This window comes from Lingula anatina, chromosome 2 (genome assembly GCF_051362555.1).
Source record: "Lingula anatina isolate TDL-2025a chromosome 2, LinAna3.0, whole genome shotgun sequence".
NCBI classification, from domain to species: domain Eukaryota; kingdom Metazoa; phylum Brachiopoda; class Lingulata; order Lingulida; family Lingulidae; genus Lingula; species Lingula anatina.
The window spans coordinates 45,324,223-45,338,538 of NC_141768.1; the positions used below are offsets into that span (position 1 = coordinate 45,324,223).

At 35.6% G+C, this 14,316-nt stretch overlaps 1 protein-coding gene across 2 annotated transcripts in view; it reads right to left on the reverse strand.

The window, feature by feature from the left end:
- LOC106160828 (uncharacterized) overlaps positions 1-9,972 on the reverse strand; it is a 56,710-nt gene extending 46,738 nt beyond the window's left edge. The window contains exons 1-3 of one of the 2 annotated variants that reach the window (XM_013537589.2): positions 9,864-9,972; positions 9,356-9,419; positions 8,542-9,118 (exon numbers count right to left, since the gene is read on the reverse strand). The gene's annotated coding sequence lies outside the window, so the exon portion shown is untranslated. Of the gene's footprint in view, positions 1-8,541; positions 9,150-9,355; positions 9,420-9,863 lie in introns of both variants that reach the window. The other variant, XM_013537591.2, reaches the window with a different exon arrangement.
- Between the last annotated feature and the right edge of the window lie 4,344 nt (positions 9,973-14,316).

Consider the following 14,316-nt stretch of genomic DNA (forward strand, 5'->3'; position numbering starts at 1 on the left):
CTACCGAAAATGAAGGTTAATCCAATCTCAAACGCACCCATTTTTAACCGTCGCAGATCAAAATTCTTCTTACGCTTTCATAAAAAGTGAGTAACTGAATAAACAAGAAAATTGATAAAATCAATGATCATTTTTTTTTTTTGTAAAAATGAAAATAATGAAACAAAACGTGGATGCCGATAAAACCCAGGCATTAAGTATGGTCTCTTAAAGGACGCTCTTGTTCTCCGTTGTTGTCTAGAACTGTCGTTTTTACACTGCATAATCATATCCCAAACGCTTTTGTTCAGTAGGGTATGCCCCCCCCTTCTCCCCAAAGAAGGGACCTGGCATAATGTTAGCAATTATAAATCTGACCGAATCCTGCCTTCAACCTTGCATCTGGTACCATATTATTTTCAGCATACGCATTCCTTTTATTGACTATTGACTTTCAAGTTTTATATTGAAGTTAAGATCACGCTTGACCTCAATTTATTTAACACTGAACATGCATCTTCCTTGTGTAGTCTCTCTCTCTCTCTCTGTGTGTGTGTGTGTGTGTGTGTGTGTGTGTGTGAGAGAGAGAGAGAGAGAGAGAGACAAGAGTTCAGTCCGAATTTTTTTCTCTACTTCAGTTCACGGTAAGTCCATAATAGTCCAATAAAGTGATTAGTAACTATATGTCTTAAACATTCTTGTTTTTATAAATCATACGCAATGTTTTATTTTAATTCACTACTAGTGACATTATACTACGAAACTGACCTCTAGAAATTCAAATGATAAAAGGGGGGCATTCTGCGTTCGAGCTAACAGTTCCAGTCTTTCCGAGTTTCAGACGACTGCTGACGTCGAACCCCCTCTGTATTTGTAACGGCACAATAATATTGGTTGAAGTGGTGTTTTACTGTAGTTGCTGAAACCCAGGGTGTAGTGCCTGCAGTAGAGAGAGGGCACTTGCCAAATTGATCATTGCAGGGGTATTTTTTTTATCTATAAACGTGTGCGACATGTCCTTCATTGTGGTCCGACATTGGGACCATCAGGTGATCCACTCTATAATTAAACCTAGTGAAATGTGCTTTAATTGCTGTATGTAAAATACATACGGGAAATATTAGCATATGTTATAATTGCAATGCTTTCTTTTTTATTGTTAGGCCATGGCCTTTCTGTAAAAATGTGCTAGAACCAATAAAGATTATATTATAACACAGGAATAGATAGTCCCTGGTATTAATGGCGATGGAAGCGAGCCAGCTGTTAATGGCGTAGCGACATTGACAAGGCTTGAGACAGATTCGTTTATTTCCAACTAAAATATCTGTATCCTTTTTATTTCATCTTTATGGTGGGTGTAAGGTGCAAAATCATTGCTGCGTAGTTGTCCGCATAAAAGCTAAATTCGTTGGAACGTAGCACCGTAATGGTATCGCGACTTCCTACATAAACTAATTTATACATAATTAAGCCGAGAACAGCGTCTGTCTCTCGAATACTTTGTACCACCAATCTCCTTCCACATCTCTGCTATTTAGGGTTATTTGGATGTGTAACGGAATTCATATGCCATCGCCTTTTCACGAAATACGACAGCTGAAATGGAGCCTTTCGAAAATTTCACAAAATCGGTCCTAATAGACATCAGCTCCCGTATTGTGAAGCTTATGAAAGCAATTCCCCACCTTCCCGGGGCGTTAAAACCAAGTCTGGGAACCCCTTAAGAAGTTGTTTAAGTCTTATGCTTGTGAAATACATATATATAAAATTTTAATGTTTCAATATTACTTTTTACAGAGCGCATCTAGGTCACGTCAATCCTTCAACTACACATTTTCAAACGGTGCTATTTTCTAAAAAAAAAAAAATTGATCAAATTAATATCCTTTCTAAATTTCAGTAATAAAATTGAATCAATCGTATTTGCTGCTTCTGTTTAAATTTGATTTTTTTAGACATTTGTACATTGTCTTTTAGACTGAGATGACATCGATTCATAGCCGAGGCAAGAAGCCTTATACAAACCTAGCTGTCAGTCCTATAGGAAAGTCCGGAACGGCGTCGTGTGGATATTAGACTTTGCGCTGTGACCAACTGCTGATAAAGTCCGAAGAGATTATTACAGATGCCTTTAAAATGTATATTTTAGATAGCCCACAAATACTGAAGGCCCGTGCTATATTAAGTAAGAAACGTGTTTCAATGCGCGGACACATCTCAAGAACAACAAACGACCTTGATTTGCACTGCGACAAACCAGTTTATTCACCACGAATGGGAGAAACAGCTCAAAAATCACAACCAAGAGTCGCGATATCAAAATACTGATAATGCTCAGCAGTTTTTATTTGTATAAAACTAAGCTGCACTCCGCGTGCATGCACCGCTGTGTACATTTTACAGTGCGTCTCGCAGATAACCCGGTCCCTTGAACGCTGCTGATAGATGCAACACAGACTTCGGGCTTCATAAAATACACACTAACTGCAGGAGCAGGTTTAGAGATACATTTTTTCGGGAGTTAACCTTAAAGTACACCTTTACCGGCGTTAGTGTGTCGGAGGTAATTTGTGGAGCGTTGCCGAAAATGTATGGTAATACATGGAGGTGAATGGCTCCCGAGTTGCACGGGTAAAAATTTCCGTGCCCTAATTATTTAAAATTGGCCACTGTAGTGAAAGTTTCCCCTTTTTGTTCGTCTGCTCAATGGTAAAGTACTATTCGTTTTTTTTTCTTCTGGGAGTATTTGCCAAGACAAATGAATTTTTCCGCCTTCGGATAATTAAATAACCCCATTTCCAACTACACGTTTGGTTATTTCACGATCTGACTGGACTTCGTTTGAAACCTCCATATTAGTACAGCCGTTTTGACGTCAATGACTGATAATTATTATTATAATTTTCATAGAATTGTACGCTGTCAAAAAACACATTCAAAGAAAAAAAAAAACCAAATGCGATTCGCTCATTTTTGGATCCATTTGTTCAACTGCTTCAGTGTACTGTATCGCATGCGTCTTTTTTTTCTCTCACAGCCAACAATGCTCAGGCTACTATTACTTTCCCAGCGAACACATATGTAGCTATTGTTAAACTGTGCGCCAAGTACACGGGTTGGTCTAATTAACATACGAAGAAGTGTTGTTGTACAACACAAGGAAAGGTATAATGTATTCACACGGCGTATGCAGTTAATGACATTATATTCCTAGACAGCATTCAGTTTGAGCCAAGGCATTTGGCATAAACACATAGATATCACTTGGAGCCCTACTTTACATTTGGACGATTGGTTCATGTGAATCTATTCTTCTCAGCTGTCTTTGCCTTTATTTATCGCTTAATTAGAATGACGAGGTTGAGCATCGGGGTGGGGTCCAAATCCGTTTTATTTCAAAATAAATTTTAATGTTTCTGGTTTACCATTAGTGACCAAAAAGCGTATATTGATTTGTATGCCATCTGCTCTATTATTCCAATTGAAACTCTTCTTTTAGAATATGGGGGATTCGAGTATACATTAAAAATTTATGTATAGACGTAACATAAATTAAAGTTTAATTCTCGTTGGCAATTTTGCCCACAAAATTTAGTAAACTGCTCTACCGACTTTGCGAAAAATGAAAATAATAATAATAATAGTAATAAAACTGGTTGCTCCCATTTATAAAGATAAAAAATTATATGACCTGTATAAGCATATGTCACGAATGTAAAAACCTGCATATATTCAGTGACGTGTTCAAAGAGTTTGAAATACGAGTATTTCTTACTGTTTGTTTCATATTGCTCGACTCAAGCTTCAAAATCCAGTCGTGCCATATGGGGGAAGACGAACCTTTTGAGTTAACAAGAAGTGGCAATTATTAACTCGAATGGCGCAAATACTAAAAGTAAACAACTCTATGTCTGATTGCACAGGCAAATATTTCTTTACATAATGAAAATAATCCGGTCTGCTTTTCTGGGTCCAGTTTATTTGTTTTCATTCACCTCTTTGTGTCCGTGGGGCTTCGCGATTGTCATTTTATGTGTTTTTCTTATTGAAATCATCACTTGGATACTGTTTACACGACAAAAGTTGCCTGTCGAAGCCGATATTGGGGGCCACCCTGTGTTTCGTCCATATCACTTGAAGAACACATAAACATGGCATGCATTTTATTCACATGGCTGTTATGAAATTTATTTCAGGACCAAAGTTACCAACCAAAGCTTACAAAGACGCCTACATTGCATCGTTTGTAAAACTTCAAGCATATGCAAACGTGATGTATGCCATATTCCAACGCCGTAACTATTTTAATTCCTCGGCGTCTGTTCAAATGTAATATGTTGACGGCTCTCAGTCAGTGAATGCACCAGTGATACCGACATGTCGTGATTGGACAAAGTCGATTTACTGGTCAAGAGGGAAGCATGCGTCCAATATTCACACTATCCGCGTGACCTTTTTGATATTATTCAATCCTTAGTTGGTCGTAGTGAATAGGTCAGGAAATTGATGCGAACTGAATAAAGCTAAAATCTAATGCAACAGAGTAATAAATACTCTTCATTGCAATACTGACGTGTAAAATTCCCATAAGAAAATTAACGGTCGGTTCTCCATATATTTTGTTACTTGGAATACACTAACATGAATGTGAACACATATTCAACGGGAGAAAACGGTTTGGATTTGGGACATATCCCATAAAGCTAAAATGGAACTTGGGAGTAATAAATACTGCACGACTCGCACAGAGAAAAATAGTTTCAAGTGATCTGCAAATTGGAGCATACCCAATATACAGCTAAAATTAACCCTGAACTAATGAAAGCCACAGTCCTACACGTCTTAAAATACTCTTTTTAAATCACCCACCAGTGAACGCTTTAAACACTTTATTCGGATAGCAATAATATCAATGTTGACATTTCTTACGCCTATTCACAAAAAAAAGCTGTTAAAAACACGATTCACTTCGGAAAGCAAAGCGTGACCAGCAAAATGATATGAAACCCCAGTTGCCAAACCCTTGATATGGGTTGTGTTTTGCGTGAATAATCCGTGCCAGGCACAAGATATCGCACTGAACTTGCCGCATATTTGGTGTAATATAAAAAGGCGACCTTTCGATCTATATCTGATATTCAATATATCTAAATCATACACACACACACACACACACACACGGCGAGCAAAAATATTAACGCCCCACGCAATTCTTAAAATTTTTATTAGTATTATGGGTTTTATATATATATATATATATATATATATATATATATATATATATATATATATATATATATAAATCATACGGGCTGAATTTTATTGTACAATGTGGTACAGATTACTGTCCGTAGCTACAGGTTACTGTCCGTAGCCCATTACACGTTACATAAATAATTCACATGGGGCGTTTATATTTTTGCCTCATTGTATATATCTACTGTCTTTACAAGACGTTCGTTTTGACATTTGACCTACGGAATATTGCACAAACAGTTGATGACCAACTTGACCATATAGACATTCAATTCACTTTTATCTTCTGCACTTTCGGCTGCTCTGGGTTGGTTCCCAGAAAGGATCAGCTGATTACGGCCATCTGTTGATCTAGCATAGCATTAACGCAACAAAGAGGGCAATTTGTTCACGACAAATTTGTAAATGTTAGCGTTGGTAAAAAAAACCTGTAATGGTGATTTTTCGTGACACACGCTGTGCCTTTCCCGAAATGACAATAGTCCATGGCATCGGAAATAAAATAAGACTTTAAATATTAGAAAAGTTCCGCAGTGGTAAGAGGAAAATAATGCGGAACCGTGAACATACGCAATATATCGCAAGTGTCGTGAAGTGGAAGGCGGGCTTCAACTTGATAATATAAAATAACTTAAATCCGTCACTTACATTTACTGTAGGAATATTAAGATGTTAAATTTGGAAACTTATAATGTAGCAAATATTTACGCATGATCTAGTTTAGAAAATCAACCCCAAGGGGAGTAATACAAAAATCCAATACTACAGTCTTATAACAGGCTACACATACCTGTTCAAGATTGGCAGAAGTTGTAGATAGGAAAAAGGTTACTGCATCATCAAGAATCAAAAATGGTTTATATCAAGTGTCACAATAGTTCTGAACTTCTTTTGTTCTAAACACTTTGAAGTTGTTTTGATTTTTATTGCTGACCCGAGAAAAATGTCCTCTGTTAAAAATTCAATATTCGGTATTCATTAAACGTCCAGTACCATAAATATTGTACATGTAGTTACATTGCAGCAGTTCATCAGTATCTATCGGAGATTTTAATAAAAACTGATCATAATTAACAGTTTTAGATTATCTGGAAGTGGAAAATAATGCATTGTGTAATGTTATCATGTTTTTAATATGACGGGTTAGGAATAGCTACAGGGACAACGCACTACTCGGCTGACCTCAGAGAAAAATCAGCGTTACAAGCGCAACAGCAGTCTTTGCCTTGAACTTGCAAGCCCACTTGTAACTCATATAATTCAGATAAAAATCTACAAATGATTTGAAAATAATCTAAAGCAACGACTAAAATTTCCAAGGACTTTAAATTGCCTTAGACGTCGCAGACTGTACTGGTATTTATCGCGAGTTGATATCTATCGCTTACCCTATTACTTTCAACAGAATATCAACAAAAAGCAATCAAGGGCAGAGTACTCATAAACGCAAGGGTACTATTTTTTTCAAATAACTATTTTGTTAAAATATGCTGACAGTGCTAATTTAATTGTGCTTACAGTGCTAATTTAATTGCGCTTACTCGTACAAGTTTTTTTTATGGTCAATAACTATTTTCTTTTTTTAAAAAAAATTCGGATTAAATTCAGAACAAGCATTTTGAGTAAGTTAAAAATAATACCGTCCTTAAAAATCATGCGTCTATTGAACGATGGAATCTTATACGCCCAGCATAATCAAAACAACATAAAAGGCAAACATACCCTTGACACCGCAAGTGATTTCAAATGAGACATAATTTGGATTTTAAATCAATTGATTTTACGTCACTCAAATTCATTTCAGCTTCAAATTATTTAAACTGCATCATCTCTGAAAATTTTTCAAAATTTTCTTTAAAAATAAATTTATATAAATTATTCAAAACAAAAATATAGCAACAATAAAAAATTAACTATTGCGGTTAAAATCATTTAAATCATGGTGTGTGTTTAAACAAAACAAAAAAGGACTACACCAAATATGATAACCATAAATGTATTTGTGTTTAAGAATGACACTTTTCAGTTTGGATGACTGTATTTACAATGCAGTTTTTGTAACCGGAGCTGGAAATCTAAGGCGTATTTTCTTCTCAGATCGACGACCATTCTTCATGTTCTTATGTGTGCACAAAAACAACATCCAACAGATTCTACCAACATTTAAGCTCGTCGGAGAAAATATAATTATTTTGATTGTTCTCCAATGTCACCTGACACGCATTTATATTATCAAATATTAACGGAAATATCAACACTGGTAGTTGCAAAAATAAACCGAACTGTCTGTCTATTTTTGAAAGCCATTTTACTGATCTAGCATGCTTTTGTAGTGACATTTATTCAAAAGCGGTGGTTAACGTAAACACTTAGTTATGTCTTTTTCCCAAAAGTGATCTTCATACCCGTATTAACTACAAAATATTAATTTAGCATTGCTAAATTGTATTCTTTAATTTTGGTTATTATTTACATTATCACTAACCTCGATTTAAATTTCAACGCAGCCGCCCTTTTCTATGCTCTCGCTCTAATCCGTAACGGCCATTTTGAAATCTACTCCTCATAGATTCATTCATCCAACATTTGCTACTCAGATCTTATTTTATTTTTAGACAGCAGTACCCTTTAGGCTCAAACGAAATATCGGAGTTGTTCTGGATGAAACTGTCGGCGATATAGCATTCACCTATCTCAAAATGTAAAGAAAGGAGGTCACGGCCGATAATATATTCAACTACACAGAATGAATTAATGTCTCGTTCAGTTTGGCCAAAGAAATATATTCTCAGTGGCTTGCATGCAGAATTCTCATCACCATTAAATTCTGCACACCTGGGCATAAACATTCAAATGACGGAAGCATAATTTAAGGTGTGCTATTTAACCGCGTCTACAACATCTTGTTAAATTGAGGTCAGTTTCTTGGGTCACTAGCAGCAGACATTTTGGATTTTCATCTCGACAGGCTTTCCTTATCATTGATTAATCACAATCAGCCATTGTCTTATCAAAATGTTTCATTAAAAGCCGCGTTTGGGGAGCAACGGGCCGAAGCCTATCAAACGTTCTATGTAAGGGGTATATTGATTCTACTGGTACTGATTGATCCAAGCCATTTCTGCAAACTCGCAAAACAAATAGTACGCAAAAAAAGCTACTCTGCAAATTATTTATTGTTGAATGACTTAATTCCCAATATGAGGCAAAGCTGCCCAGGCATGTTTTCATTGTCATTTTCATCACGAAGACGCGTGAGAAATCAGCATCCCACAACGTTAAGACTAGCAGAATATGAAGTACCTTTTTAATTCCAGCTTAGCTGTCCAAAATTAAACATGGCATCCAGGACACGAAGGCTTGCTGACTCCATAAAGCCGGCGCAGTTGTGTGCATGGCATTTGCCTCTCTTTCCAGTCACACCATGGGATTTATGAAGCTTACAAATTCTATGCGTGCGAAGAAACAGCCCTTAGCAAGTAACATTAGCCTGACAAAGCCCTGCGATCAATCGAGGAAAATGAATAATCGTGCTGACATAGTACATCGCGAAAATGTGTATTCAGTCCTTTGGCCTCTTTGAACTGCATTCCTCAACGTTTGCATATCAATCAACCTCGCTTTTGTGTGTCGGTAAATGGCGCTGATTGGCTAACAGAGTTCACATCACCGCCGGGGGTGGGGCCAAAATATTGACAGGTCATTAGGCCGCTGGATATCACATTCCGCCGGCAGGTCAATTCATCAGATTAATGTTTCTGGCTGTTCCAAAATTGGAGTGTTACTCCCTCTGAATCTTAACCGTCTGCGCACCGCGCCAGGTTGTTTTTCTCGTCAACATGACACGTCTGATAATTGCTGCACTATTATTAAATTCACGCTAAAATCAGGCGCAGATTTAATTAGACCTGCTAGAAATCTAATGCAAATAATATCAAAACCAGGATGGATTTTATTACGCCTCCATTTACATTTGTCAGAATGAGAGTTATTAATTATTTACAGGACTAAAAATCCTTTCAAAAATTTTCCTACAGTAAAATGGACTTATTTTGATAAAAATAACAACTTGGCATGTTGTGAAAATAAACACTAATGCTAGAAACCTTGTATTTACCATTAAGAGCGTCTTTACAGTCTGGTATCATCGTATGAGAGCGGCGAAAACACTGCTCCGGTAGCTTGCGGCAGTACAAGAGAAAAACATTATAAATCACAGCACCACGTAGGAGATTATCATTATCATTATTCTTATTTCATCAGCGTGAAATAAGTTTGCGGTTTTCCTGTTATCCATAATTTTTGGACACAAACACAATTTCCAGCAATGAATGTCCTCAACCTTTCCGTTGAGCTATTTTTTCAAACTCTTTTTAATTTCACTGCTCTCCTTTGTACTGCACCCCTACTCTGTAGCTCGCACTCGAATTTATTTCAATAGTTTTGTGCCTCACAGAAGGTACGTAGCCTACAGCTTTATAAATGATCAGCTAGTTACTGTTTAAAGATGATGGTAGATACAAAGAACAGATTCTGCCTACATTAGATTCTCACAAAAACTTAAATAAGCACTAATCTAACTTACGCTTGAAATCTAACTAAAATATTCAAATCAAAGTGCCTACCCTATTTTCTCCAGTTTAAAGTCCAGAATAACGATCGATCTATCTAGTTGGCAGTTTAAAGAACATGGACTTCCATTTTACCAAACCAATATGAATAAACAGAACGCAGAGAATGCGTAATCCGACACTACTGCAGGTATTTCATGTAATATTTATATATATTTCATCAGAACCAAAATCTAATTATATCATCCACCTCGCTTAAATCTAATTTCACAGTGGCAAAATGATTTAAAATACTGGCCATGTTAACGCTCTTAGAGCAATATTGCTGATTCTTAGAACAATACAGTAAAAATGTGTCACCCAAAAGAGATTATTTAAAAAGATTGAAAATTTAGTGTATAAACTGTACAGCAATTTTTTAATCCTTCATTTAGGTTACACTTCAAATAATATAGGGAGAAAATATAGTTACTAAAATGCTACTGTGCTTATTTTTTATTTTTGTGTCTTGAATTAATAGAAAGAATTACTCTCATTAATTCTAAATAACAGACACCCCTTTTCCTAAATACAGTCACAGTATCATTTTTGAAAAACACACAAGCAACAGCATGCGGCGAAGGTAAAAGACCGCTCAGTAGCAGTTTGTGTAAAAAGATATAAAACTAGAAGAAGAATCGGAAATGTCAAGGAAATGCGCATTTCTTGATAAAAATGAGAGGCAGAAAAATTCCATCTGTGACTGGCATGTGATGACGGACTATCGTCTGCCGCCCCACTTTTGGCACTTTTGGCATTTGATAGCAAGATATCTTTTATATTAATTCAATCATATATTTTCAATTTAATACTGTTCTCATTTTTATCTGTAACCTTTAAAATGAACTGCCATTGATTTTATTTTTTGAAACATTTTACACACGAAGAGGAATAAATGATCTGAAAATAACATTTCACGTGCATCTGTTTGCTGATTGGAGTTGAACTTTAAGACCTTCTTTACCCACCCATCCGAGATAAAAATTTGGAGTTCTAGTTGCAGTTTTTCATCTCACTTCTCACTAAATACTTTGTTTGCTTTTACTATCCATTAGTTCGTTTGATATTTTAGATTCGGGTTGAATTACGGGAAGTGAAGATTATAAGTGAACTGTTGATCATGTATTGTTTGAATACGTCAGCTATCAATAAAGATGGTGAAATATAAAATAAAATAGTACAAAAATGATTCATGTAAAGTACATTAACTTACTGCACAGCGTGCCTGCATGTAGGTATTTTCCCTAGCTAACGCAGATATTTTCTGGCTTTTAGTGCACAGTGATATCAAAATATGAAATACTTTTAGCAGTGCTGTGGTAATCATGTTGTTTAACCACTTTGATTAAAGCAAGGTTCTCGGTTTACACAATGCCTTATATATACGCAAACATATTTTGATTTTTAACAGCACAGGTGTATTCAATTTCCATAAATGGTATAAAACCTTTTCTGCAGACGATGAAGCTCGCTATGCCTTTAAATATCATTACATGTTTTGCGTTACGTTTTGACTGTAGTCAACGCGCTGGACCATGCCGATTAAGTCAAAGGTCTCGTTAATGAAACTGCCATTTACACACACGCATTCTATTTTTGGTGATAAAACAGCAAAGGTGTTTTTATCTACATAGCGAATGTACCAAATATGTAAAAATCATTGGATGTTTTATCGCGCCCTACTTGCCTTTTGCCTTTTATTGCCAGGGTAGGAAAGCTAAATCTGTCATCTATTAATATATCTTCTGTAGTCTATTTTTCATCAGATCAAATAGCAATAAAGAGAAAAGGGACTATCACAAATCATATGAATCGAATATTTTTCCGTTTCCACCTAAACGGATTGATGACTGGATAGTCCCACGCGTAGCCTTCATTCATTTGCCAGGTTACGAATACAGTTAACGTTACATGAAGTCCACATTACAAAATGCAGTATCATTCTAATAAAATGTGTCTTTCAAAATGTAATCAAAATATAATTTTCATCACAAGGAAAATATATTTGATTTCACGTATTAAAATATACCTAAATTCCATTTGCAAACATGATATACAGACCCTACTGCGCAGGTTACTTTAAATAGGCTGACGTAGAAACGCACTTGAACAGCTATCTCATTAATCTACAGTAACAGTTCGGCCCATTTCTTGTTAGCACTCACCCCCATCACCTACTTCTCTTACCTACGACAAGATCTCGAAAAAATTGGGGTGGAAAAGGGAGAAGGAAAAACAAAACAAGCATTTACCGCGTATTTCAGCACTTACGAACCAACGGCTCTTGGTCGCCGACGTCTTCAGTGCGGTCAGCTAACAAGGGCCAATCACAACTTGCGGATACGATTCGATTTGTTGATCTTTACATAGAGAGCAAGATAAATCGAAGCTATCTTAGCCCAATTGAGGGTCAATTTGATACCTGGGAGTATTGATAATTGACCGTTGTAAGTCACAGTATGACGCTAGCTGGTTTTCGAACGACTCACTACTCCCTAATTGTATTTATATTGATTACAGGTTGGTCCGCTTCGACAGCAATTAAAGGGGAATTTACTAACGCAACCGGATATCTGTGAGGTGATGCCTAATTTTGCTTTGATATCATTTCATTTTTTGTATGATATTATATAATTGTGTAACGGCGTTCATGAAAAATGAGTAAGCGCCAAAAAGTGTAAGTACGAGTATGGTCCAATAGTAATTTTTCATGTGTAATATTTCCATCCGACTTGTAACCTTTAAAACTGACCATGTCCTACCAAAAATAACCTTTAAAACTCTCGAAAATATCAACAGATTTCATCATTATATAAATAAACAATGTATCTCCTAATCGTGTATATTTGGGGTGGTTGACAACGAAATAGTTCAGATGGACAACGCTCTTCGCAAAGTTGGGTTACTCTGGCTGACTGAAAGAGGAAAAGGAAGCACCCGTCAACAGTTTAGATACAGAAATAAATAATTCAATATACAAATACGTGAAAACTATACACACAATTTCCCCTAATATGCGTAGGTTGAATTATATTAAGCGTATTTTTTTCTTTAATGGATATCATTTTAGAAACGCAAACAAAATGGCAGATAAGAGACACGATTGTGCAGAGTTGAGAAAAGCACATCTTCACACTGATTTCATGATAACCATAACTACAAAATAAAATAGAGATATTCATGAATAATGAAATGAAATACCTAAACCACGACCACCAGTTGTCAACAATAGAGCCTCAAACATTTTTAATGTTTCAAGTTGAAACCTTTTAAGTGCAGAAAATTTTAATTTAAAAATGTTATTGGCAAATGTTGGTTAATTATTCCTCCTTTGTGGAGCATAATGTGCCGTGTGTAAAAAAATATTTTCCCGTTGATTTTCACATGGGTCTAATTTCGTTCTTTAGCTTTTTTTTTTTTTTTTTTTTTTTTTTTTTTTTTTTTGAAATCTAAATCACGCTGCATATCTTTAGAAATTCCTTTTTTACATTTCTGCTTTTTGCGGTTTTTAGTAGGCACTGCTGTAAAGCACATGTCTCAAATATTTTTTCTTACCGTAGTGGAACAAGGTACGCACTATGTAATGTTCGCAAGTGTCTTCCGTAACTATTTTTAATGATCCCCAATAATATTATGATTTCACAGAAAGGTACTATTTTATACCACTCTGTACAGTTTTAATAATCGGTAAGATAATGCGAAAAAAACAGGCAATGTAAAATTTTCAAATAGCCTGACTTACATGCATGTTCACGCAAACTGGTATTTAGTTCGTTATCAAGTGAAGGGACTGGAGTAATATCCTTTTGCCATGTGTAACCGTATTAACTACCGCTGAGGTTAATGGGCAGCATTTCCCGTTAAATCTGTTCCTCCGGCACCTGTTTTATTGTATTCATTCCAAAAGGACCGTTAATAATAATAATAATAACTATTATTATAATTATTATTATATTTATTATTATGAAATCGTGAAATAAATACAAAGATGAGGAAGTAAAATATTTGAACCTGTCACAATTTGGTAAGTCTCAGTTGTCTTTTATTCTTGATTTCCTTTTTTAATTAAAGAAAATCATGCAAGCAACATAAACCTTCGAAGCGGTGGATTGACGTATATCCTGAAATCGGCTACCTCCGGTGTCTTATTTCTAGAAATTTGTAGATAATTCTAGTTTACTTATCATGTTTCATGACCACCAGATGTCTCTATCGTCTAGTAAGTTCAAGACAACATCGGCTAACAGCCTTAATATATATTTTTTTTATTCCATCAAGGCACTCAAGACTGCAGTTAAAAGCGCAAAAACAAGTCTAACAAATGATACAAGCATTATCAGTACTATCTGTAATAAGTGACATTTAAGCAATAATTCCAATATTCTGAACAAATAGATTGCTATGAAATGCTACTTAATTTTTTTTTTTTATGATAATAGAAATATATATATATCTTAAATGCTAAAAC